The 27,676-nt window shown below is 44.6% G+C and overlaps 1 long non-coding RNA gene across 1 annotated transcript in view; it reads right to left on the bottom strand.

The window, feature by feature from the left end:
* LOC137377098 (uncharacterized) overlaps positions 1–27,676 on the bottom strand; it is a 90,826-nt gene that overhangs the window by 6,978 nt on the left and 56,172 nt on the right. Inside the window, exon 3 of the long non-coding RNA XR_010976363.1 lies at positions 1,887–2,010. This is a non-coding gene — a long non-coding RNA (uncharacterized lncRNA). The remainder of the gene's footprint in view (positions 1–1,886; positions 2,011–27,676) is intronic.

Below are 27,676 nucleotides of genomic sequence, written 5' to 3'. Positions count from 1 at the left end.
AGCGGTGGCAAGACCTCGTGGCGGCACCCCCCCCCCCCCTCACCCCCACCCACCGCTGCTCAGTGACTGGAGCCGATTCTACATATGTAAAGCACTACTTACCTTGCCTCATTATACATCCCGCTGCCACTTTGAAAACAGTTTCGCATTTTCAGCTGTGTCTCACATAACTTCCTGTTCCCGACTGATAAAAGCCGGCGGGACAGAAGTTGCAGTGCTCGGAGCCTGTGAAGGTTAGTGTGGCGAGATGGGGGCACAACTCTGCATACGTGAAGGGAGATGGGGGGGATGGTATTACTGTGGGCACAACTCTGCCTATGTGAAGGGAGGTTGGAGCGGGAGTGCATTAAAGGGAGCACAACTCTGCATACATCAAGGGAGCTACTGCATACCCTCCTTCCATGAAGGGGAGCACTCTGTGCCATTGAATGTTTGTGTGAATGAAGGAGCAATGGCACTCCAGGAACCCTGTGTGTAGGGAGGGTGCCATAAACGGTAAGCGTTTCAAGGTAATCTGGCTGCTGGGCCAATCGATGCAACTGATACAATCTGAATGTGGTCATACTGTGCCAGTATTAGTGGAAGCTAAGACGGGCAATGCACTGCGACGCCACATAGTTGATGTCTGAAAGCACATGATGTACCAATGAACATCATTCTTTGCTGTTAGGTACCTTAGAAGAAGTGAAGGGACCGACTTTAATTGCAACTTGGAGGTGGGGATGGTTCACCCTCTATTCACTAATCTGCTTGTTGTGAGGAGCCATATGCGCCGCAGGCATAACCAACAGGCAGGTGCAGCCCATGTGGAAGCCCCCGATCGTGAGCAGCAGCAGCCCCCAAGGAGAGCTCACCACTAGAGATCGCCACGTATCTACAGGTCCCGAATGACATACCTGCAGATGTCTGAGCGCCAGTGTTAGAGGCGACTGCGGATGTCGAGAGAGGCGGTGACACATTTCTGTGCCCTGCTCAATGATGACCTGCAGCCAATGGGCTATGGTGGACATCTGTGCCTGTGGCTCTCAAAGTGACAGCAGCTTTTAATGTCTACGCCGTTGCATCATTTCAGGGACCTACCGGAGACCTTTGTGGGGTCACAAAGTCAGCAGTGCACCGCTGCATCAGGGAGGTCACCAATGCCCTGTACCGGAGGGCAGGTGACTATGTCCGCTTCAGGATGGACTCTGAGAGCCAGGCCCAGAGGGCCATCAGTTTTGACTCCATCGCGGTATTACCACAGATGCAAGGGGTCATTCACTGCACGCATATAGCCATCAAGGCTCCCGCCAGGCGACCAGTTGCACACGTAAACAGAAAGGTCTTCCACTCGCTCAATGTGCAGCTAGTATTTGATCACCAGAAACGCTTCATGCAAATCTGTGCCCACTTTCCAGGCAGCTGCCATGACACCTTCATCCTGCACCAGTCCCAGCTGCCGTTGCTGTTCAATGAACTGGCTCATATCGAGGGGTGGTTTCTTGGAGACAAGGGCATGGCTCCTGACGCCAGTGAGAAACCCCACCAGCGATGCAGAGGAGGGATACAACATCAGCCACGGCACTACAAGAGCCAACATTGAGCAGGCGAGCAGCATGCTGCAAATGCGATTCCGCTGCCTGGAGAGATTGGGTGGTGCCCTGGAGTACGAGCCGGAAAGGTTGGCTCCTATAGTCGCTGTTGATGTGCTCTGCACAACTACACACTCAATAGGGGGGAGGACTTTCAGGATGAGGAGAGATGTGAGCAGGACTCCTCCTCGGACGCTGAGGACTTGCAGCAGGAAAGGTGCATGGGAGGACAGAGAGCATCCAGGCGGCACATGCAGGGTAAGCAGCGAGCAAGGGATGCACGGCAACGTCTTATTGATCAAAGATTCTCCACACCATAAAAACTACCATGTGCTCTGCAACCCTCATTCACGTATTGCACAGCAGTCCGCATCTGCAACATCTTTGTCTTCACCATTACTGGCAGCAGCAGATTAAGCCATTGTCCATGTTACTGCATCTGTGGAGACACACATGAGTAATACTGGCATGGCAATGATGTTATTCCATACATTGATAGTTATAAAAGGCCAATGATGTAAAGGGAGCAGACATGATTGGTACATGCTAGCACATCATTCACACAGTAAAAATGACACGCATGTTAGTGAAGAACATTTAGTGATTTAATGTTTTACAGTGTAGTGTCACCCGTGCAGACCCATTTGTGTCACGGTGATTTATTGAAATGTTTGTGAGTGCTCCTTCGCAGTGCCACCTCTGTGCTAACAACCTGACCGGAGGAAGGCTGCAGATCAGAATGCCCTTTGGCTGTGGATGATTTTGGCAGTTGTCCCTGCGTGCATGAGTCCTGGAGGGCCCTGGCTAGCTGGGGGAATCCTATGTCAGTGCAGAACTCTCCTCAGACATCGTAGCTGCTGGAGCTTGACTCACCGGTGGAGGGGTCGGTGTCCACATTGGAATCACCGTGAGGGAGGACCCCTCACCTCCTCCAACTCAGGGCACGTTTGAACCACTCTGCTCTCCTGGGAAGGACCAGGGGCAGGAACACTCTCCATATGGTCCCTCTCTCGCCTAGCCACTGCTGCATGGATCTCATGGCTTCAGCGAGGGATTGCAGGTCAGCACGAATTAATGGAATCTGGCTCACCAAGAGGGCCACCGCCATCTCAGTAGATGAAGCCATGCACTCAAATGCCTGGGACATGACAGCTATCATGGCCTGGATGGACTCCCCCATCGTCCACTCAAGGCTGTGCATGGACTGTGGCATCTCCACCAGATATTGCCATGACTGCTGCTGTAGCTCCACCATGCCCTGTGCTGTCGACAGCAGAGGGTCATCAGTAGCTTGGAGCTCAGCATGGGCCTGGCCACCCACAGCCCTCCGACTATCAGGGGACTCGGCTGTCTCAGCCTCAGGCTGCTGCTCGGGCGCATGTACAGTGCTCTCACCAGCTGTGACCCAGACTCTATGGCCGATCGCATTCCCACAGAGGTGACTGTATCTGCGCTGGTGGAAGGTGCGGGAGAGTCATAGAACACTGTTTCCTCTGAGGATGTCTCTTCCTCTGAGGTGGGGGAGGAGTCCTGGGCCGGCAGGGTCGATTCAGAGCGTTGACCTGCAAAATACAATGAAAAGAGCACACTGTCAGTCTTGATGTTACGCATGTGATGATTATGACAGCAGTGTATCAAACAATAACAATTTCACAGTCATCATTGCGTATATCAAATGGCTGTATGTTCACCCAGGACCCCGAGCTCTGTATCACCAATAGAACGGTCCACATGAATGGATGCCAGTTCGAGGGCCTCCTCCTCAGCCTGTGTTAGCGTACGCACATCTGCCACTCCTCCACCAGTACGACTCGACTCCCTTGATTGTGGGCTCTCTTTGCCTGGAGGAGCAAGGAGCCAAACTTTAAGCACGGCAGATCAACAACACAACACATGTCACAAGAGGGATTCTGGGCCCAAAGGTGGGGAAGGCTCAGTGTGCACTACTGAGTGAGACAATTATGTAGGTGCCATGCTCTGAGCAGCAGACAAGGGTGAGTTCTTTCATACATTCATCTATTGATGTCATGTCAATTCTCCCTGCCCAAGCTTTGGCATGGCAGTGGCACACGTGCCTTTCTGAGTGGGCACACCCAGGTTCAGTGGAGCCATGATACAAAGTGCCCCTTACTTTTGCAGATCGAAGCAGATCGTTCATCCTCTTGCAACATTGTACCCAATCACGCCGGATGGCCCCACGTCTACTGATCTCCTCTGCCACCTCCTGCCAGGCTGCCTTGGTCAGGTGGGAGGGCCTCTTTTTACCAATGCTGGGCAAAAGGACCTCCCGCCTTGCCCGCACAGCCTGGAGGAGAATGAGCAAGGAGGCATCGCTGAACCGTGGGGCCACTCTGGAACGCACCTCTGCCATCTTCGGATTTTGATGCTATCTTTAAACTTTACTGGTCAGTGCACAGTCTGAAGATTTGAAGCTGCGCCTGCAAGGTTGTTGCATCAACAGATGAAAGGAAGCAGGGCTGGCTGCCCTTTAAATGGGGTCCCAGCACGTGCTTCTCATGTGACCCGACACCAATTATGCCGAAACTCCTGCCCCCTCCACGTCATTTGGGTGAGCAGTGCATCGCGTGTATGATAATGAGCTGCCCCGCTGAATAATGCAGCAACTCTGCTCTGCAAATGGCAGTCCACGCGGGCAGACCGCCATTTTTAAAGCACCCTGATATTAAAATTCTGCCCTTTAATTCTGTCTTTTTACCATTTTTCCCTACTCTGACTGTATTTGCTGGTGCATTCTCATGTTTGTACACTCCGTCCCTTCCTGTCACACTCTGGTTGTCATTACCCATATCACTATCATGCACTATTGCCTTGTTCTTTTTCTTACTTTCTAAATTTCCCCTCATCTGAACCCTTCTCCCCAACCCCCCAACTATTTCATTTAAAGCCCTCTCCACAATCCTAGTTATTTGATTCACCAGGACACTGGTTTCAGCGCAGTTAAAATGGAACAGTTCCCTCTTTCCCCAGTACTGGTGCCAGTGCCGTATGAATTGAAACCCATTTCTCCCACACCAATCGTTGAGCCACACATTCAACTCTCTGATCTTATTTACCCTATGTCAATTTGCTCGTGGCTCAGATAGTAATCCAGAGATTATTGCCTTTATGGTTCTGCTTTTTAATTTAGCCCCTCGCTGCTCATACTCCCTTAACAGAACCTCTTTCTTAGTCCTACCTATGCTGTTGGTACCCACATTGGCCACGACAACTGGATCCTTCCACTCCCACTCCAAGATCCTCTCCAGCCTCAAGGAGATGTCCTTAAGCCTGGTACCAGGACTATTTTCCTTGGAGAAGGTTGAGAGGAGATTTGATAGAGGTTTTCAAAATCATGAGGGTTCTGAACAGAGTAGATAGGGAAAAACTGTTCCCATTGACAGAAGGATCGAGAACAAGAGGGCACAAATTTAAGGTAATTGGCAATAGAAGCAAAGGCAACACGAGGAAAAACTTTTTTCATGCAGCGAGTGGTTAGGATCTGGAATGCACTACTTGAGAGTGTGGTGGAGGCAGGTTCAATCGAGGCATTCAAGAGCGAATTGGACTGTTATCTGAAAAGAAAGAATGTGAAGGGCTATGGGTGAAGGTGGGGAGTAATACTAGGTAAATTGCTTTTTTGGAGAGCCAGCCCAGACACGATTCGGCTGAATGGTCTCCTTATGTGCTGGAACAACTCTGTATTTCTATGATTTGTGACTCATACTCTCAGCTGCAGAGAACAGTATCTATCCCCCCTAACTATATCATCCCCTACTACTACTACATTTCTTTTTACCCCTCCCCCTAACTTGAATGGCCCCCTGTACCACAGTGCTGTGGTCAGTTTGCTCATCTTCCTTGCAGTCCCTGGTCTTGTCCACACAAGTTGCAAGAACTTCAAACATGTTGGACAAGTGCAAGGGCTCAGGCTCCTCCAGTGCTATCTTCTGGATCCCCATACTTGCCTCACTCATAGTCACACCCTCCTGTCCCTGACTACGGACCAAATCTGATGTACTTAACCTAAGGAGTGTGACTGCCTCCTGGAACAACGTATCCAGGTACCTTTCTCCCTCCCTGGTGCATTTCAGTGTCCTAAGCTCGGAGTCCAGCTCATCAACTCTGAGCCAAAGTTCCCTGAGCTGCAGCCACTTACTGCAGATACCAGCTCCAACATGCTACAGCTGCAACAAATCACCTGTCCTGCCATGTCTATTTTATTTTATTTTATTTAACTAATTAGGGTTTCAAGTTTTGAAATATCCCTTAATGAATGTTTGTAGTCATATTAAGTTGTTTAATTAGTTAAGCTATAAATTTAATACTGTACGGTCTTGGTTTAAACTACTGCCCTAACTTAGAGAAAAAAATAAAATTCACCAACCAATCACCTACCCCCTCACCTAATTAATGTCTCTGGACCTCAGCTCTCAGGTCTCACTGTCTCTTGCTCCCTCTCTCAGACCACTCCTTGTTTTGTAAAAGACCAGAACAGCACCTCTTCCCTCACTCACCAAATTCCCGAGATATGAACTCTGTAGAAGCTGTACTCCATCGAGCTGGCCTCTGTGCTATTTACTCCTGCATTAGAATTAGAATTAGAATTAGAACATTACAGCGCAGTACAGGCCCTTCGGCCCTCGATGTTGCGCTGACCATCTGACCTACACTATTCCATTTTCATCCATATGTCTATCCAATGACCACTTAAATGCCCTTAAAGTTGGCGAGTCTACTACTGTTGCAGGCAGGGCGTTCCACGCCCCTACTACTCTCTGCGTAAAGAAACTACCTCTGACATCTGTCCTATATTTTTCACCCCTCAACTTAAAGCTATGTCCCCTCGTGTTTGCCATCATCATCTGAGGAAAAAGACTCTCACTATCCACCCTATCTAACCCTCTGATTATCTTGTATGTCTCTATTAAGTCACCTCTCCTCCTCCTTCTCTCTAACGAAAACAACCCCAAGTCCCTCAGCCTTTCCTCGTAAGACCTTCCTTCCATACCAGGCAACATCCTAGTAAATCTCCTCTGCACCCTTTCCAAAGCTTCCACATCCTTCCTATAATGCGGTGACCAGAACTGCACGCAATACTCAAGGTGCGGCCTCACCAGAGTTTTGTACAGCTGCATCATGACCTCGTGGCTCCGAAACTCGATCCCCCTACTAATAAAAGCTAACACACCATATGCCTTCTTAACAGCCCTATTAACCTGGGTAGCAACTTTCGGGGATTTATGTACCTGGACACCAAGATCTCTCTGCTCATCTACACTACCAAGAATCTTCCCATTAGCCCAGTACTCTGCATTGCTGTTACTCCTTCCAAAGTGAATCACCTCACACTTCTCCGCATTAAACTCCATTTGCCATCTCTCAGCCCAGCTCTGCAGCCTATCTATGTCCCTCTGTACCCTACAACACCCTTCGACACTATCCACAACTCCACCGACCTTCGTGTCATCCGCAAATTTACTAACCCACCCTTCTACACCCTCATCCAGGTCATTTATAAAAATGACAAACAGCAGTGGCCCCAAAACAGAACCTTGCGGTACACCACTAGTAACTAAACTCCAGGATGAACATTTGCCATCAACCACCACCCTCTGTCTTCTTTCAGCTAGCCAATTTCTGATCCAAAGCTCTAAATCACCTTCAACCCTATACTTCCGTATTTTCTGCAATAGCCTACCGTGGGGAACCTTATCAAACGCCTTACTGAAATCCATGTACACCACATCCACGGCTTTACCCTCATCCACCTGTTTGGTCACCTTCTCGAAAAACTCAATAAGGTTTGTGAGGCACGACCTACCTTTCACAAAACCGTGCTGACTGTCGCAAATGAACTTATTCTTTTCAAGATGATTATAAATCCTATCTCTTATAACCTTTTCCAACATTTTACCCACAACCGAAGTAAGGCTCACAGGTCTATAATTACCAGGGCTGTCTCTACTCCCCTTCTTGAACAAGGGGACAACATTTGCTATCCTCCAGTCCTCCGGCACTACTCCTGTCGACAATGACGACATAAAGATCAACAACAACGGCTCTGCAATCTCCTCCCTGGCTTCCCAGAGAATCCTAGGATAAATCCCATCTGGCCCAGGGGACTTATCTATTTTCACTCTTTCCAAAATTGCTAACACCTCCTCCTTGTGAATCTCAATCCCATCTAGCCTAGTAGGCTGTATCTCAGTCATCTCCTCGGCAACATTTTCTTTCTCTACTGTAAATACTGACGAAAAATATTCATTTAACGCTTCCCCTATCTCCTCTGATTCCGCACACAACTTCCCACTACTATCCTTGATTGGCCCTGTTCTAACTCTTATCATTCGTTTATTCCTGATATACCTATAGAAAGCCTTAGGGTTTTCTTTGATCCTATCCGCCAATGACTTCTCGTGTCCTCTCCTTGCTCTTCTTAGCCCTCCCTTTAGATCCTTCCTGGCTAGCTTGTAACTCTCAAGCGCCCTAACTGAGCCTTCACGTCTCATCCTAACATAAGCCGCCCTCTTCCTCTTGACAAGCGCTTCAACTTCTTGAGTAAACCACGGCTCCCTCGCTCGACAACTTCCTCCCTGCCTGACAGGTATATACTTATCAAGGACATGCATTAGCTGCTCCTTGAATAAGCTCCACATTTCGTTTGTGCCCATCCCCTGCAGTTTCCTTCCCCATCCTACACATCCTAAATCTTGCCTAATCGCGTCATAATTTCCTTTCCCCCAGCTATAATTCTTGCCCTGCGGTATATACCTGTCCCTGCCCATCGCTAAGGTAAACCTAACCGAATTGTGATCACTATCGCCAAAGTGCTCACCTACATCTAAATCGAACACCTGGCCGGGTTCATTACCCAGTACCAAATCCAATGTGGCATCGCCCCTGGTTGGCCTGTCCACATACTGTGTCAGAAAACCCTCCTGCACACACTGGACAAAAACTGACCCATCTAAAGTACTCGAACTATAGTATTTCCAGTCAATATTTGGAAAGTTAAAGTCCCCCATAACCACTACCCTGTTACTCTCGCTCCTGTCGAGAATCATCTTCGCTATCCTTTCCTCTACATCTCTGGAACTATTCGGAGGTCTATAGAAAACTCCCAACAGGGTGACCTCTCCTCTCCTGTTTCTAACCTCGGCCCATACTACCTCAGTAGACGAGTCCTCAAACGTCCTTTCTGCCGCTGTAATACTTTCCTTGATTAACAATGCCACACCCCCCCCTCTTTTACCCTCTTCTCTGTTCTTACTGAAACATCTAAATCCCGGAACCTGCAACATCCATTCCTGCCCCTGCTCTACCCATGTCTCTGAAATGGCCACAACATCAGGATCCCAGGTACCAACCCATGCTGCAAGCTCACCCACCTTATTCCGAATGCTCCTGGCGTTGAAGTAGACACACTTTAAACCAAGTTCTTGCTTGCCAGTGCCCTCTTGCGCCCCTGTAACCTTATCCCCTACCTCACTACTCTCAACAGCCTGTACACTGGAACTACAATTTAGGTTCCCATTCCCCTGCTGATTTAGTTTAAACCCCCCCGAAGAGCACTAACAAATCTCCCCCCCAGGATATTGGTACCCCTCTGGTTCAGGTGAAGACCATCCTGTTTGTAGAGGTCCCACCTACCCCAGAAAGAGCCCCAATTATCCAGGAAACCAAAACCCTCCCTCCTACACCATCCCTGCAGCCACGTGTTCAACTCCTCTCTTTCCCTATTCCTCTCTTCGCTAGCACGTGGCACGGGCAACAACCCAGAGATAACAACTCTGGTTGTTCTCGCTCTAAGCTTCCACCCTCGCTCCCTGAATTTCTGCCTTAAATCCCCATCTCTCTTCCTACCTATGTCGTTGGTGCCTATGTGGACCATGACTTGGGGGTGCTCCCCCTCCCCCTTAAGGATCCCAAAAACACGATCAGAGACATCACGTACCCTGGCACCTGGGAGGCAACACACCAACCGTGAGTCTCTCTCGTTCCCACAGAACCTCCTATCTGTTCCCCTAACTATGGAGTCCCCAATGACTAATGCTCTGCTCCTCTTCCCCTTTCCCTTCTGAGCAACAGGGACAGACTCCTGTATTTATACTATCAAGAATTCCAAAGACCTGAGTCAGCCCCTGCTGACCAGGTAACCAGTTCTAACTAGTAACCAAATTAACTGTGCAGCAGCCACTAGCAGGCAGCCGAAGGGCCTGTTTCTATGCTGTACAACTCTTTGACTAACACTGAAAGAAACTACAAGTTAAGGTTAAAGTTAAATTAAGTTAAATGCTAAATGCAAAATTTGACTAGATTTTAGAAAGAGATCAACCATTAAAACATTTAGAATTCCCTCAGTCTCCAAATTCCCAGATAAGTAGTCTATAGAATCTTTACTTCATTGAGCTGGCCTCCGTACTAACAGCTGGTGACAACATGAATCACAAAATAACTAATACCAGAGTGTCTGAATGAGAAAACTACAACAGTAACAATAATTAAAAATGTACAAATGCATAAAACTAGCTAACATGGAGCATTCATTGGCAATGAATAAGTTCCAATATCAGTTCTGATGAAAGGTCATTGACCTGAAACGTTGGGCTGGATTTTCCTGGCCCGCTGCAGATGGAGTTCGAGCTGGTGATGGGGTGGTGGGGGGGGGGGGGGGGTGGAAAAATAGGGGGGAACTGCTTCAGGAGGACAATTAGTCTTATTAAGGCTCCACTTAGAGGCCATTTTGCTCCAGAGCAGGTATTTTACCGACATCAGAGTGGCCTCTTGCCTTGTGTGGAAGCCGCCAGCTCAATTGAGGCAGCCTCCTGACAGCAGCCCAGTGGGAGCCATTGGAGCTGGAGGCTCCATGCCCCAATGTCACTGGTCCTGCGGAGCAGTTTCCCTTTCACCTTGATGTCCCTAGAGCTTCGGGCTGTCAACCGAGGGTGGCCAATTAGGAGGCCATCTCCTGGAAGATTGCGCTGATGGACGTGCTGATGAGATGGGTGGGCTGAGGACCCCCAAATGGGAGTGATGTCGAGGTCATGACACCAGTTGGAAAATCCACCCCATTAACTCTGTTTCTCTCTCCACAGATGCTGCCAGGCCTGCTGAGCATTTCGTTTTGGTTTTCCATTGTAAAAATTAGTACCAATGTAGTATCATGTTATTTTGAGTTCAATGATGTGCTTTTGTAACTCATGCAATATTAATGTAAGGTAATCTGTTTCAAGTAATTATCTGAGATAGCTATAGAATAAGCTTAGAAATTACTGTTATCAGTATCAGCAGATGAATGCTTAAATTTTTGCAGCATTACTACATCTCCAGTTAGGATAACATGCATTGTATGTGGTGATAGACACTGGTGGTGGTTTCCATTAATATCGTCAAATCAACAGCACATTTCAAACAGAGCTCCAGCTGTTAAAGACTGAATTAGTTGAGTAGCCACATGGGCATGAGGTGGCTTAAAACAAGAATAGTTCAGAACCTCACCGGTATAATAAATTTGTTAGGGTAAATATGGCTTGACATGGTGAGCTGGGGCGAAACCATATCCCACAGTCTGCCTTGCAGACATGTGTGCTATGGAAAATGACAGCAAATTGATTGCTGAACTACATGTGTATTAGTAAAACAGCCACCAGAAACTAGAAGATGAGAAAAGCAAAAAACAAATTCAGTCATCGGCTAAAATCAATTATCTATGACAGCTCTGAATGAATTAAAAATTAAATATGCCCTCCCAGCGCATGAAACAGACCAGGAGGAAACTGCAAAGGGATTTTGATAAGAGTAAGAATTCGGCTAAAAAATGCCAGATGGAATTCGATGCCAGCAATGTATTTTGGTACAAAAATAATAGCAGTAATCATTTCTACTTGGAAGTATGTTACGTTTTTGGGACTTCTTCCTCTTCACAGCCTAGTTTTACTGGGTGCAGCAGAAAAAAATTAACTAAGATCAGAAACTTCCTTGGAACTGCTCCATAACTTTGCTGGAAGTGCCGCAGAAACCCCGTTTACTCATATAAAAGGGTTTTTGTCAGACTTCCACCAGAGTTATGGTGGCAAAGCAGAACCAACTGCATGGACATTTCCTCTTAAACTTTTAAGGGCAGGAAAAAGAAAGCAATAAACTGCATCATTACTAAACTGAGAAAAACAACAAATTTCCAAGATATTTTCTTTGAATATAACAGGGTGGTGGTGGGGATTTCTGTGGGGTTCTCCCAATCTCAGAAGAGCAAGAGTTGATCTTTTAGCCCTCCATGCTTTTTTCTGCCATTCAAACAGATCTTGGCTAACCTAAACCTCAACTCCATTTACCTGCTTTGACTCTATATCCTTCTAATACTCTTACCCAATTAAAATCTATTAATTGCAGTTTTGAAAATGTCAATTGACTCTGCAACCACAGCCTTTTGGCAGACAGTTGCAGATTCTCATGACCCTTTGTGTGAAAAAGTACTTCCTGATTTCACTCCTGAATGGCCTACCTCTAATTTTAAGAATCTGCTCCCCTGTCCAGAGGAAATAGCTTTGCTGTATCTACCCTATCGAATGACTTTATCTGGTGGAAGATTGGTAAAAGGCCTGGAGAAATAGGCATTAATGGTAATTTTAAGTCTTTTTGAGCCATTTCTCTGGGGGTTCTGTGGCTCTCCCACTGGAGAGCCTTTGTGAAACTGCCAGGCACTGGCATCAAATATGAGCACACAGAATAATTCTGGGAGACAGAATAAAAACCTGAAGCTGCAGCAGCTGAACTCGCCTTGTATAAATGTGTGAAAGCAGGAGAGAGTCATATGGACAGCCCTTCTAATATCATGGTGCCATAAAGTTACAAGCCTCTTGGCTCATTCCTACAGGGCTTGTCCTGAAGAAGAAATGATAACATGATTTGATTTTAGTAGCATGTATTTATTGAATGCAGCCAGACACAGCTCTCAAACAGGCACAAAGCAATAGACAAAAAATCTTAAATTTGACCTTATAGATGAATGCACATCCAGCACATTAATACTTACACCCTGGAATAAGCACGTCACTAGATATCTGACCCATTTTCTGATGCTTTATAATTTTTGAACTGTAAAAATAACAATGAAGTATGATCTTGCCTTGAAATCTCATCCTTTCACTGTTGTCAGATAAGGGGACTGCAATCTCATCATCTTGATTTAATAAGCAATCCTCAATGAGCTGGAACATATTATATCCACAAACTGGTTAAAACCTCAGTTTTCAATATTATCTGTAGGCTGCCATGGAATTTTCTGCAAATACACTTTGTGTTAAATGACTGTACTGTATATTTGGGATCTCTTGTTTCTTTCTTTTGATAGTCAGAAGAAATGGACATTTTATGCCACGCAGTATTCATATAACTGATCAGTAATCATATACAGCAGATCACATTACTAACAGATGGCATCAGATTAGAGGCTAATACACTCTACTTATAATCATGTTTTTTGAGGCTGATATAAAATTGCAATTAATCAGCAACCTTTATTATCAGGAGTGTAACTGAAACTGCAGCAATGTGAAATGAGTTCCCCTGCAATCACCTCTCAAAGCCATACATCGATTAAAAAAAATACATCCTATTAAATCTGTGGTTCATGCGGAGGCATTGTAAATAATTTTATACCAGCAGAGTATTAAAGCATTCCCTTTAACCACCTTTTAAGACTCCTGCACTTTAAATAAGAATGTATCCCATTCTGCAGTGCCAGTTCATTTATCAGAGTAAACATTCAATATTCACATGCAGTTACTCCACCTGTTTTCCAAATTGAGTCTGTTGTCACATTATTGGTTGCAGACGTTTATTTCTGCAAAGCATCTTCTTCATAGTACTTCTTAGTAAAAGTAGAAAATAAATAGTAATGATTTTTAAAATTTCTTTTGAAAATCTTCATCCTCTATACAGGAGTTTCAACCATGGTGAAATACTCTCACGTGGTCACCATAGCTGGTAGGCACAACTGTTCACTGCCCTGTCTGGAATCAAAGTTCGACAACGAAGCTTATGTCATCTGCTTGGGCTTTTCAACTGTTACAAACAGGAATGGTTTTGCAAGTTGCAGGTCAACCTATTTATAAAAACTGTTAAGTTCTGCTCAACATAGCCAGCACCAAACAGCTTCATCCAAGCACCAGCTAACACTGACCATGGTCCTACTCATAGAAAGACACCCAAATAGCATCATTTTAGCCCTGACTATCATTACAATTCTTCCCACCTTTCCCTGCATAGCAAGGAAACTTACAGGAATTCTACCAAAGTCCAGTAGATAGAGAGAAACTGTTCCCACTCCTGAAAGGATCGAGAACGAGAGGGCACAGATTCAAAGTAATTGATAAGAGAAGCAAAAGCGACATGAGGAAAAACATTTTCACCCAGCGAGTGGTTAAGGTCTGGAATGCATTGCCTGAGAGTGTGGTGCAGGCAAGTTCAATCAAGGCATTCAAAAGGGAATTAGATTGTTATTTGAAAAGGAAGAATGTGCAGGGTTTGGGGAGAAGGTCGGGGAATGGCACTAGGTGAATTGTGCATACGGAGAGCTGGTGCACACACAAAAGGCCAATTGGCCTACTTCTGTGCTATAATAATTCGTGATTCTGTGATTCAGAGCCTTGACTCTATGCAATGAATTTTACCATGGGCTTCGGGACCCAAATGTCGGGCCAAAAAGTGGGTTCCAAGCCCACACATGCTGTCAGTGCGAACAGCACGGCAAATTTACCGCAAGCGGCCTCCTAATTGGCCACCTGCATGCCCAGGTGGGTTCCTGATGCTGGTGGCCCAATCAGAGGGCCGGCAACACTGAAGTCTCGGCAGCTCAACTAGGGGAGGTGGGCATTGCTGAGGCAACTAAGTGACCTCAGGGTGCCTCAAAACGAGATGCCCTCATAGGTAAGTAAAAATTTAAATTTAGGGGCCTGAGGGCAGTAGGTCCTATGGGATGGAGGGGAAACTCCTCCAGGGGATCCTTGGGGCTGTGGGGACTCCCTTTATTGCCTGTCGCCCCCTCTTTAGGCCATGGAGCTTCCGGTTTGATAGCCCCTGGGCTGACACAGGGGAGTTGCCTCCACGAAGCTGGCAGCCTCCAAAGGTGGCAGAGGGCCTCCACACCATCTGCAAAATTCCAGTGGCCCCATAAAATGATGCTTAATAGGGCCTTTAATTATGCTCCATGGAGCGGGCAGCCGATCTGCTTCGCAACCCATCACTGGGAAACTACCCTGGTGGTGGGACAGTGATAAGGAGCTGTCCCGCACGGCTCCCTGACATTTTACCACGCCTCCGTTCTGGCCATCCGGGGGCCGATAAAATTCATCCCTCAATCTACTTTGACACTGAAACTAGCCAGGCCTGCTACCATGGCCCATCTGGCAGCATAGTTCAGCACCACCTGGGATCAGTACTGGTCAAACTGTGGCTCATGCAACCATCAGCAGGAAGTCAATTTCATTGCTGCTGCCACTGGCTGTTGCACTTTGCCTGGACTCAAATAGAGTGGATCAGGCTGAGTTGGATGAGACTGCTTGTAAGTCTTTGTCTTGTGCCACATCCTTTCACGGACATGCCAGTTCCAGTTGATACTGAGATACTTCTTTGTGAAGGAAAAAGTTGTCCTCCATCATCGGACAGCACCAAGACATCATTCCTGGTTAATACTGAAAAGTTTGGCTTTCCAGAGTGACACTGAAATGTGTCAGTAGACACTTCTCCATCTTGGCATTGCCTACTACACTGGCTTCAGATAGTGTCAGTTCAGTTCTGTTCAGTTTGTATATACTACCCATACTACAAATGTGGATCAGATGTTTGCCTCCTGATTTTTTGAGAACTAGGATGTTTTGTGAATAAAGCTGTCTGTTTCTTGTCCTATTGAACTTGGCCAATTTCAATAAATAACAGAGAACAGTAAGTGGGCTAAATTGGCTAGGCCCCAAAAACAGGCACAGGGATTGTGATTTACGATTGCCCCGTACCCGTTCTATAGAATGAAGACACAATGGCATCTTCATGCTGCGTGCTCTTTGTCATGATCTCTGCATGCAGAGAGCACTAACCACACTGTTCATTGGCTGCACATGTCAGCAGGGCGCCCAAAATCATATCTTGCTAGCACGAAAAGCAAGCCTGCACTGCTTAAAGGGGAGGTGTATTGTGGTTACAGCAGGTGCTGGGAGAACTACGGGAGCTGAATCTAACCTGGGAAGAGAGAAGAATGGCTGAATGTGGGAGAGAAAGTGGGCACCAAGGTTTTCTGGCACTGCACTGGAGGCCTTGGTGGAGGAGGGGAAAAGAGCGAGAGATGTCCTGTACCCACAGGGGGCAGGAGGTGCTCCTATGACAAGACAAGAAGGCAGTGGGAGGAGACAGCCGCAGAGGTCAATGCTAGGAATTTATCCCTGAGGATCTGGATGCAGTGCCCTTGCTGTAATTGTCTGTCAGCCAGCCAGCCAGCCCAGACTGCTGCTGCCCATGCCAAGATGAAGCCAGGTTTTCAATGCCCAGAGCTCAAGGCTATGTGTGTTCTCCTCCACTGACAGTCAGTGGTCTTCCACCAGCCATGCTGCAGCCACTGGAGGTGCACTGTGTAGGAGCACCAGGACAGGCAAAGGCACATAGAAGACAGGCAGTAAGAGGATGTACAAGGGTGATTAGTTTCATTTTGTATGCAAAATGGCATGGTTTATTTATAAATTTGGTTTGCAATGTATATTTTCTATTGGCTTTCATTTTTGCATTGTGCAAGAGGACAATGTGATGGTCAGGGACAGAGGGAACCTAAGAATTGTGGATGTGTTGGTGAATTGGAAATTAAAGTTGAGGTTAATGGTATCACACTTGAATTAGTTCTTCCCAGATTGCCCAGGCAGAAAGGGGCTGTGTAGGTTGCAGCTTCCCTTCCTCTTGCACCTCCTCCTTGTCCTCCTCTTCCTCATGCTCCTGCTCCTCAGCTTCCCACCTGATAGGTGGTGGCAAGATTGTGCAGCATGCAGCATACCACTGCAAATCTCAAGACCTGCTCAGCTGAGTACTGCAGGGCTCCTCCAGAGTAGTCCAGGCAGTGGAATCACTGTTTCAGCATGTCATTTGTCTGCTCTTGCATTTCTTGTGGCAGCATGGCTCTAATTGTATGCATGCTGCACACTGGGTTGTGACCCAGAGTCATCAGCCATGTTGCCAGCGGATTGCCCTTGTCCCCTAGTAAAAACCCTTTGGTCTAACATGGTGGCTGGAATACAGCTGGCACAGCAGATTGCCGCAGAATGAAGGCATCATGACTATAGTCAGGATGCTGAGCATTGACTTTCATGATGCTCTGGCTATGGTCACACAGCAGCTGCACACAGAAGGAGTAGAATCCCTTTCAGTTCCGGTACATGGCAGAGTTGACATGCAGCACCTACAAAGCAATATGTGTACAGTCACTGGCACCCTGCACCATTGGGATGCCTGCAAACCCTTGTGCTTGCTCTGCCTGCTTCTCTTTGGCAACAAGGCATGAAAATTAAGTTATCTCTCTTTGAATGGAGAGCTTCAGTGACCTCCCCTATGCAACAATGGACAGCAAACTGCAAAATGTTGCTAATATCTCCAGCACCAGCCTGGAAAGGAGTAGACGCACAAAAGTTCATAGCCACGGTTACCTTCACAACCACTGGCAATGCTATCTTTGCCCTGTTCTAAGATTGGAGTTGTGGCTGCAGCAACTGGCAAATTTCAGTGAGGACCTCCTGAGTGAAGCACAGACGTTTCAATCATTGGTCGTTATTGAGGTTTAGATAGGAGAATTTCTCCCTAAACAGCTTGGGTGGATGTGGCCTCCTGCTGAGAACCTTTCTCCTCCTCCCTCTTCTAGCAGGCTGCTCTGCATGGCCTTTGTTCATTCTCCCTGCCATGCTTAATGAAAACAATCTTCTGATAGCATTATTAACTGTACGTTACATTTGAATATCAAAAATTCACACAATTGCTTTAATATCTCACTGCATGACATTAGTAACAAATTAATAGTAATTGGTGCAAAACCTCGCAATTCATATGTGGTTATTTGTTATTCTACAGCGAACAAATGTAGCATAAACTTTACCAGAAAAGCAGCAAAACCTGGATATTTATCAGACTTTTGTTTCATGGTCACTAAAAATAGAATGAAGAGTAGCGTTGCCCCCATAGGTCAAATTTAAATAAAATATTATAGAACAGACATCAAATTCTAACATTTCTAGTGGATAAAGACAGCTGGCACTGCAGAAAGCCACTCCCAATCTGCTAAACAACAGCTCACCAGTCTCCTCTAGTAGTAACACTTAAGCATTCAAAACATACACACAAACTATAAATATGCACACGCATAGGAATAGCTTTGATCCAGATTATTTACATCAGTATTAACACAGCCATAAATCACAATCTAAATTACTGTAATTTCTGGTGCACTTTCATGTGAGGGGCAATAAAATTGTAAAGGAGGGCTGAGAATAATGATATTGTAGTGGAAACTTAAAGGGTTATTTGTTTTATGGTTATGATTGTAAAAAATCCAATAAGCTCCCACTCTATTTGACTCTGAGGCATAGAAATTGTATTGAGCCTGAAAATGGTGGGGCAGTGGGTGGTTGGTTTGGGGGTGTTGCTTCCCCCTGTAGGTTAGTGTCTTCTTGTGCTGTATGAATGAAGCGAGTTAAGCACTGGAGCAATCCAAGATAGAAACCAGGTCCTGCAAGAAGATCATGACTCTAATTGTAATGTATTATTCTTCACTTAGAATGATGTTAGCATGTCCTCCTGCCTCCAGTGACACATCCTGTGCCAATATGGTGGGCAGAACACTGCCAGCCAGAAGCGTGCACGCTCTTCCTGCCCACAATAATGGAGAGGGACATAATCAGCTGCTTTGCTATGTCTCAGAATTTATCAGGCTATGTTAGTCATTCAATTCTTTTTTCTTTAGTTAATTTTGCTGACTCACCATCCTGACACTTCCAAATGGTATTGTCAAGAGTGAGGTTGTTGCAGTCACTAATACTCTTTCTCATTTTCCATTGCAACAGATATCTAGCATAGATAACGAGGAAAGCAAAACACAAATACAGTTTCAGCATTGCGAAACTGTGTTAGCAACATGGCCCACGATACAAATTAAACGCTGAAAATCAGAATGACACTAAAGTTTGGACATCCAAAATCCGGCTGTCCGAAAACAGGACATTTTTGAAAATATTCCACTTGATATGTAATTAAATGAAACTTGAACTTATTGTCCAAATACCGGGATAATTCAGCTAGGTGCTAGTTCTAGTTCCCACGTTGTGAGTCGACCCAAACGACCCTCGACCCCGCCCGAACTGTCTGACTTGAAAAGAATTGCACATTATTGGCCTGTAAGGCAAAGTAGCACAGTGCATTAGTTCCCAACTGTTCCGAAGCGTTGTATGATTTGCACCAAGCTCAGTTCCTGGTCTTAGTTACGCTGTTATGGAAAGTTTCCAAATGGAGACAAGGAGGAGGGAAAAATAATAAGAATTATCCTGAAAGGCCTTTCTACACTTCTTCATGGCTTATTTTAAATTGGCAGAGGTGGAGGAGCAGACTGCTTAATTTTTCTTAGATGGTGTAAAGAACAGTGAGACTTAAAGTGCAAGGGGAGGCAAAATCACTTAAAAAGTTAGAAGTCTCAGCTTTGAGACTCACATCTCTCCATATTTTATGGGAAGTCACACATGAGATACTGAGAGGAAGAGTGGACCAATATACTTCTGCTCCAAAGTAGAGATGAAAACAGTTCTAACAATCTACTTACATGAAGAGGATAGGTTCTTGTCCAAATCCGGGAAAATCCGAAATCCAGCACGTTCTCAGTCCCAAGGGTGCCGGATTTTGGATCTTCGACCTGCAGTAAACTTTTGCCCAGTCAGAACATATACGATTTAAATCAAAGTATCCGAGGTTATTATTATTATACAAAAGCATACAGATTTTTATCTTTACTTTTGGTCCTAACTAACTTTTCCTTGTCTCCTAGAAGGCAGGCGAAACAAAGGTGAGTATCAACTAGGCTTGGAATGCAGAATAATGTCAAAAAGACAAGGTTAAGGGAACTTTACCTGAATGTACACAGCATTTGCAACAAGGTAGATGATTTAAAGACACAAATAGAGATAAATGGGTATGATCTAATTGCGATTACGGAAACGTGGTTACAGGGTGACCAAGACTGGGAACTGAATATTCAAGGATATCCAACATTTAGGAAGGACAGGCAAAAAGGAAAAGGAGGTGGTGTGGTGCTGATAATAAGGGATGGGATCAGTACATTAGTAAGGGAGGATCTCAGATCGGAAGAACAAAATGCGGAATCTGCTGGTGTGGAGCTAAGAAAAAACATGGGGCAGCAAACATTGGTTGGAGTTGTTTATAGGCCACCAAACAGTAGTGGTAGTGTGGGGCATGGTATTTATCTGAACAGAGGAAATTATGAAGGTATGTGGGGGAAATTGGCAGAGGTGGATTGGCAAAATACACTAAAAGGTCTGGGAGTACATAAGCAATGGATAGTCTTCCTTCAAGGTACAAAAACCCAAAAAAGTCAGTCAACTGTGGCTAACAAAGGAAGTTAAGGATTGTATAATATTAAAAGAAAAGTCCTATAAAGTTGCCAGAAATAGTAGTAAACCTGAGACTTGGGAGGATTTTAGAATACAGCAAAGGAGAACCAAGAAACTGATAAAGAAAGGGAGAATAGAATATGAATGTAAACTAGCAAAAAACATAAAAACAGACTGTAAAACCTTCTATAGGTATGTAAAAAGGAAACGTTTGGCTGAGACAAATGTGGATCTATTACAGGCAAAGTCAGGAGAATTTATAATGGGAAATAAAGAAATGGCAGAGAAGCTAAATGATTACTTTGTGTCTGTCTTCACTGAGGAAGATACAAGAAATCTCCCAGAATTAGAGATCCAGGGGACTAGGGAAAATGACGAATTGAAGGAAACTAGTATTAGTAAGAAGGTTGTACTGGAGAAATTACTGGTGCTGAAGGATGATAAGTCCCTGGGACCTGATATTCTACATCCCAGAGTGTTGAAAGAGACAGCTATGGAGATAGTGAATGCATTGGTGATCATCTTCCAAAATTCTATAGATTCTGGAACGGTTCCTGCAAATTGGAAGGTAGCAAATGTCACCCCACTATTTAAGAAAGGATAGAGACAGAAAACAGGGAACTACAGACCTGTTTGCCTTATATCAGTAGTAGGGAAAATGCTAGAATCTATTCTAAAGGATGTGATAAATGGACACTTGGATAATAATGACCTGATTGGGCATAGTCAACATGGATTTATCAATGGGAAATCATGTTTGATGAACTTGTTGGAGTGTCTTGAGGATGTCACTAACAGAATTGATAAAGGGGAGTTGGTGGACGTAGTATACTTGGAGTTCCAGAAGGCTTTTGATAAAGTCCCCACAGGAGGTTGGTTAGCAAAAGTAAAGCACACAGGATAGGAGGTAATATACTGGCATGGATTAAGGATTGGTTAACAGGCAGAAAAAAGAAAATAGGAATAAACGGGTCATTCTGACATTGGCAGGCTGTGACTAGTTGGGTACCGCAAGGATCAATACTTGGGACCCAGCTGTTCACAATATATAGCAATGATTTGGATGTGGGGACCAAATGTAATATTTCCAAGTTCGCAGATGACACTAAACTAGGTGGGAATGTGTGTTGTGAGGAAGACGCAAAGTGGCTTCAAGGGGATTTGGACAGACATAGTGAGTGGGCAAGAACCTGGCAGATGTAATATACTGGGGAAAAATGTGAGATTATCCACTTTGGTAGGAGGAATAGATGTGCAGAGTATTTCTTAAATGGTAAGAGAGTAGAAGGTGTAGATGTATAAAGGGACCTGCGTGCCCTCATCAGTAAGTCACTGAAAGCTAACATGCAGGTGCAGCAAGCAATTAGAAAGACTAACAGTATGTTAGCCTTTATTGCAAGAGGATTTGAGTACAGGAGTAGTGAAGTCTTGCTTCTATTGTATAGAACTTTGGTTAGACCGCACCTGGAGTACTGTGTGCAGTTTTGGTCCCCTTACCTGAGGAAGAATATTATTGTCATAGACGGAGTGCAACAAAGGTTCACCAGACTTGTTCCTGGGATGGTGGAACTGTCCTACGAAGAGGGATTGGGGGAAACTGGGCCTGTATTCTCGAGAGTTTCGAAGAATGAGAGGTGATCTCATTGAAACCTGCAAAATACTTAAAAGGGTAGACAGGATAGATGCAGGTAAGATGGTTCCCCTGCTTAGGGAATCTAGAACCAGGTGACACAATTTCAAAATAAGGGAGAAGCTACTTAGGTCCGAGATGAGGAGAAGTTTCTTTACTCAGAGGGTTGTGAATCTTTGGAATTCTCTACCCCAGAGGGCAGTGGAAGCTCAGTCATTAAGTATGTTTAAAGCAGAGATTGACAGATATCTAAATACCAATTAGATAAAGGGATTTGGGGATATTGTGGGAAAAAAGCATTGAAGTGGATAATCAACCATGATCATATTGAATGGTGGAGCAAGCTCGATGGGCTGAATGGCCTACTCCTGCTCCTACAATCCTATAAAGATACAACCTGATACTCGCGATTCACACATGCCAGCAGCTTTCTGATACCTTCTTGAAGTGGTCAATCTTCACATGTAAATTTTCATAGTGAAGCGATTCTGTCAGATGGGGCATTGATGCCAACCTTGGTTCTGTCCCCTAAGAACTTACAGCAGGTGTCAGGCTCAAAAGTCCCAAATCAAATTAAATCCCCCATGGATAGATGGTATTTTTCCAGACTCGACAAGAGACTAGGGAGGAGATTTATAAGGCACTGATAAACATTATGGTGGAGTCACATTTCACTGGGGTAGTACCGTAGATTGGAAACAAACCAATGTAAAAGCCATCTTCAAAAGGGGGACAAAACAGACATAGGAACTGCAGACCCTTTTCTTAATTGGTTCCATATGAAATAATGGAATTGAATTTCAAGAATAAAATTGAGAAGTATCGGTATAATAATGAGCTTAGTTAACAGCAATCAGCATGGATTCAAAAAGGGAATGTCCTACCTGATGAACCTCAGACTTCTTTGAAAAAGTAACAACCAAAGGGGACTATGGAATGTGCTGTGATGTAGCATAACTGGACTTCCAAAAGACATATGACAAAGTTCTGCCCAAAAGCCTATCAGTTGAACTTGAAGCATTTGAGATTCAGGCAGAATGAATAACAAGTTGGCTGAAGGGTAAAAACCAATGAGTAATCATTAAAGAGTTGTGTCTGGGTAGGGGAAGTACTGAGTGGGATGGCACCGAGTTTGGCTGGGGCCACTGCTGTCTTGAATGTACATAAATGACATAGATGAAGAAACCTAATGCTAATTGGTTCCATCTGCAGATAATGCAAAGCTAGGAAAGACAGTGGATTCAGAGAAGGGAGTTCAAAGATTAGAGAATGAATATTGATGTGAGCAGAACTGTGTCAGGTGAATTTTATTATAGACAATAGTAAAATACTTTTCCAAGGAAGGAAAATATGTGACAAATATACTCAATGAATGGTGTTCAAATAACTAAGAATGAAGCTAAAAGAGATCAAGGAATTGTGATGCTCAAGATGTCCAACTCATGCAAAGGAGCAATCAACAATAAAAATGTTCAAAAACATAGACAAAACAGTAGAATACACATCAGAGGAAGTTGTAACCAAACTGTACAGCATGCTGGTAATACTGACCCTTGTGCCTAATTCTTTTTGCCAAGACATAAGGGAGGCATTCATGCATCAGAGTAGTTCCCCTCCTTAACTTGTGGTACTGAGGACAATGGTAGTATCCCTACCACTATTGTAGCTGAGAGCAGCAAACTCAGCACAGACCAGGGATTAGTCCTGTGATGTCTCTGGTCTGTATAGCCAGGGATAGGCACCAACATGTTGTACCATGGACATTCGACAAAATTGTTGACTCAGCCCGGACATGGGGGCAATTAATCTGAATATAAAATGTATAGCCAATGTCATGCCATCAAAATATAGTCCGATTTAAAATACATTTCTCCCTCTAAATAAAGTAGCTAAGCATACAAACATCAATGGAGAGCAGCACAACTGTATTAGGTAGATAGCAAGCAAACTAGTATGCAATGCCAATACGAATTACTTTTGTTGACAGAACAGAGCTAGCTACACCATGTCACGGGATGGTAGATGAACTTTGTTGGATGACCTCTGTGGATTCAGGAGTGCAAATTCATTCAATAAACCATCAAACTCAAGGAGAGGATTGTTATTGTGGTTATTGAGATGAGGCAGTAGAAAGACCAGCAATAGGAAGATGGACCATTTCTCACACTACTGTTGTCACAAGGCAATTTAACCTGTGATGGTCAATGTTTGTGCAACTTCTCCACCTGTTTGTAATATGTGTCTGAAGACAGGGCAGCCAACAAAAGGGCAGTGATCTCCAAATCAGGAGAATTTTATAGGATGGAGCAGATAGTACTTCAGAAGAGTCATGTAAAACAGAAAAGCAGAGTGGGACAGGAAGGGACAGAGAGATTAACAGTAGGCAGCCAAGACTAGTTTATTCATCTTGACAGGCCGTTAAATGAGGTCCTGGATTCAAAATACAGAAACAACAGAATCTTTCATGGACAAATGTAATTTGCTCACCAAAGCTAGTGACAAAATTAGATAAACACAATTACAAATAAAGAGCGCCCTTCAGCTCCTCCAATAAAGTGATTCTCTTAAATTCACTTATGTCTATATCTCAGTCTATCACTGTCGATTCCACTTCAGCTCTGATAAGATAATTATTAACAAAAAACTTTTCAGCAAAAAATGGAGTGGTTTTTCTGTATGTATTATTCAACTGACAATTTATGTTCATGCCAAATCTCTTACCTGTTAGCAAAGGTGCACTTATAATGTAATTATATGATACAGACAACTTTCAAATGACATTGGCCACTCATGTTATCTGCTCTCAAACTGGATAGTAATTGATGCATATTGCAGTTACTGATCTTTGACTTATTTGTAAAACTTGCCTTTAATCCAATTCTCAGAAAAAAAAATCAGCTAATGACTGTTTCTAACATGGTCTTTGAAACATAATACATTTTTACTATGTCTTCCCCGACAGTGTTTAAAACAGAAAATGCAGCATGGATTTTGTTAAGGAATCGTAAACAGTTCGTCATAGATTAAGGTTTATTAAAGCTATCTGTTACATTGTATTTACAAACTATAGTATATGGGTCAACAGCATCCTGTTTTCACCAATATCACTCAGCCCCAGTACACTATACTCTTGTATTCATGAGGAACTTATAGTGCTGACTTATGGAGACTCCTTGGATTTTCTTATCTGTTTTCCCCTTTATACAAGTTTGAAACAATGTGAATCCAAATAGATAGCAGTGGAATTGTGACATTTATACAGAAATAAAAGTCCAGTAACTTTCAACACGTTACTGAGCTGTGCCCAAGTGAAAGTAATGTGTGCCAGAGCGTAAAAATCAAGACATTCCTTAAGTGACTCTTGCCATTTTAAAATGTGTTTACATAACACAAGCCTTTAAACTTGTGTTTTAAAATTACCTAGCTGCTAAGTTATTTTAAACACAAGGTAGGGGTGTCTAACCCCTCTTTTGCTTGGGGAGCTACATTACAAACTTTGTCTTTCATCGGGGGCCAGTAAAACAATTTCAGAAAGATAAAGGCATTAAATATTTATCTTACTATTAATCAAAACAACAAATGTGCATTTTTGTGAAGAAGCTTTAAATGAGAAAACTAATTTATTGACTTACTTTCTCGTTGCTATGTTGGACACTGATTTAGTGAGATACCTGGCATTTCTTTGCTTGCACAAGTAGTCAATGTCTGCTCGTACACTTGTGTAGCGATGCAGAGTATTCCGGATAGATGTCCATCTGTCAGGAGTGATCTTGATTACTCACTCTCCCTCCTCTCTGTCTCTGTTTGACTGTCTGTCTCTCTCTGTCTCTCTTTTCCCCTCCCTCTCTGTTCCCCACTGTGTTGACCTCCCCCACCCCGTGTTGCTCCCTCCCCTCTCTGTGTTGCTCCCCCCCCCCGTGTCACCCCCCCCCCCATGTCGTCCCCGCTCTTTCTAACCCCCCTCTTTCTCTGTCCCCTCTCTCTCTATGTCTACCCACCTCTCTCTCTCTGTCCCTCACCTCTTTTTTTCTGTCCCCCACCTCTCCCTTTCTCTGTCCCCCACACCTCCCTCTCTCTCTCTGTTTCCCCACTCTCTCTGTCCCACCTCTTTCTCTCATCTGTCCCACCCACCTCTCTCTCTGTCCCACCCACCTCTCTCTCTGTCCCCACCTCTACCTTTCTCTGTCCCCCTGCTCTCTCTGTTCCTCTCTCTCTCTCTCCCTCTCCCCAACTCTCTCTCCCCCACTCTCTCTCTCCCCCTCTTGCTTTCTTTCTGACTGTTGCAGGAATGGCGCTTCTTAACTCTGGACAGATTTGTGGTTTTCTGCAGGACTTTTTTTTAAAATCGGAACCCGCTGGAAGACCCCAAAGCTGTCCAAAGTGCAGAAAGTGCTGCTCTGCTTCAGCACCTGTCCGCTGTGAAACTGACACTTGCGATTTTATTTCTTTAAAGCCAGTCTATAGAAGCCAATAGGAAATTTCTCATTCCTGAAATTACCAGTCACTGACCCCAAAATTGTTTACCACAGACACCGGTGTCCATGTACGGGCATGTTGCCGACCTTTGGCTTAGAGGCAAAGGCTCCAATATTAATATGAACACAGCTTCCAAGTAGTTGGGTGTAATTTCAAAGGTAAAACCCGGAAGTCCACCAAGCAGGTCAAAATCTGCAATCTCACCTCAATTTGATCAATTCATTTTGACTTCCAGTTTTCACATCTCCAAACTGTGCGCACCTGCATGATGCAATCTCAGCTGTAGAAATAGAAGTGTTTTTTTTATTCAATCACAGAATGTGGGCATTGCAGGCCATTCTTAATTGCCCTTGAGAAGGTGGTGGTGAACTGCCTTCTTGAATACAACTGAGTGGCTTGCCAGGCCATTTAAGACTTCAGTTAAGAGTCTGGAATCACATATAGGCCAGGCCAGGTAAGGACAGCAGATCTGCTTCCGGAAAGGCCGTTAGTGAACCAGCTGGGTTTTTAAGACAATCCAGTGGTTTCCATGGTCATCATTACCGATACTAGCTTTGTATTCCAGGTTTATTTAATTGATTGTGTTTAAATTCCCCAGCTGCCATCTGGAATCTGAACGCATTCCTCCAAATCATTAGTCCAGGCCTCTGGATTACTAGTCCAGTAACATAATCACAGTGCTACAATACCCTCAGGATGTTCAGGATGGATGGTTGATATACAGCAAGGACAGCACCCAGATTTAATGGCACCTCAATAGAATTAATGCTGGATGCAGTAAAGAGCATAATTTTCCCCAGCAATGAGAGGAAGAAACCTGTAGCTGTCATCAAGAAGGCATACTGGAGGAGAGGAGTAGCAGGGGTAACGTGCCCAGATCTTGGATACAACATAAGAAGCAGTTTAATGACCTAACCAGGTCAGGAAAAGTGAGTACATTTGGTGATTCAACTACCTCCTGTGCTCTCAGTGCCCCCTTTACTCAGTCTTGCTAAGTGTTCCCCATCACATCACTCCTTCCACCACACAACTTTCAGCAGCACCCAGCTTTCACTTTCTATGCACTCCATCACTTCTCTATTTATCTATCCACCATCGCCACTCACCTCAATTCTTATGGAATGTGATATATAATAGTCACTCTCACCAAATGCACTGCATCCATCAGGTGAATAAATCACCTCACACTCTCAGGTGTATTTTTTCAACCCTTGTAAGAGGACAGAGCACAAAATGCAATGGAGAACAACAGGATTGGAGGTGGACCAGACAAATAGACCAGATCACAGATGCAGAGGAGGGCGCCCTGGAGATAAGTGGCAAATCTGCATCACTCTCAGTCGGAGATGGAGAGAAAGGGA

This window comes from Heterodontus francisci, chromosome 14, assembly GCF_036365525.1.
Source record: "Heterodontus francisci isolate sHetFra1 chromosome 14, sHetFra1.hap1, whole genome shotgun sequence".
Taxonomy (NCBI): domain Eukaryota; kingdom Metazoa; phylum Chordata; class Chondrichthyes; order Heterodontiformes; family Heterodontidae; genus Heterodontus; species Heterodontus francisci.
Note: the sequence above shows the minus strand (reverse complement) of the source record. Positions and strands in the feature narration are given on the sequence as shown.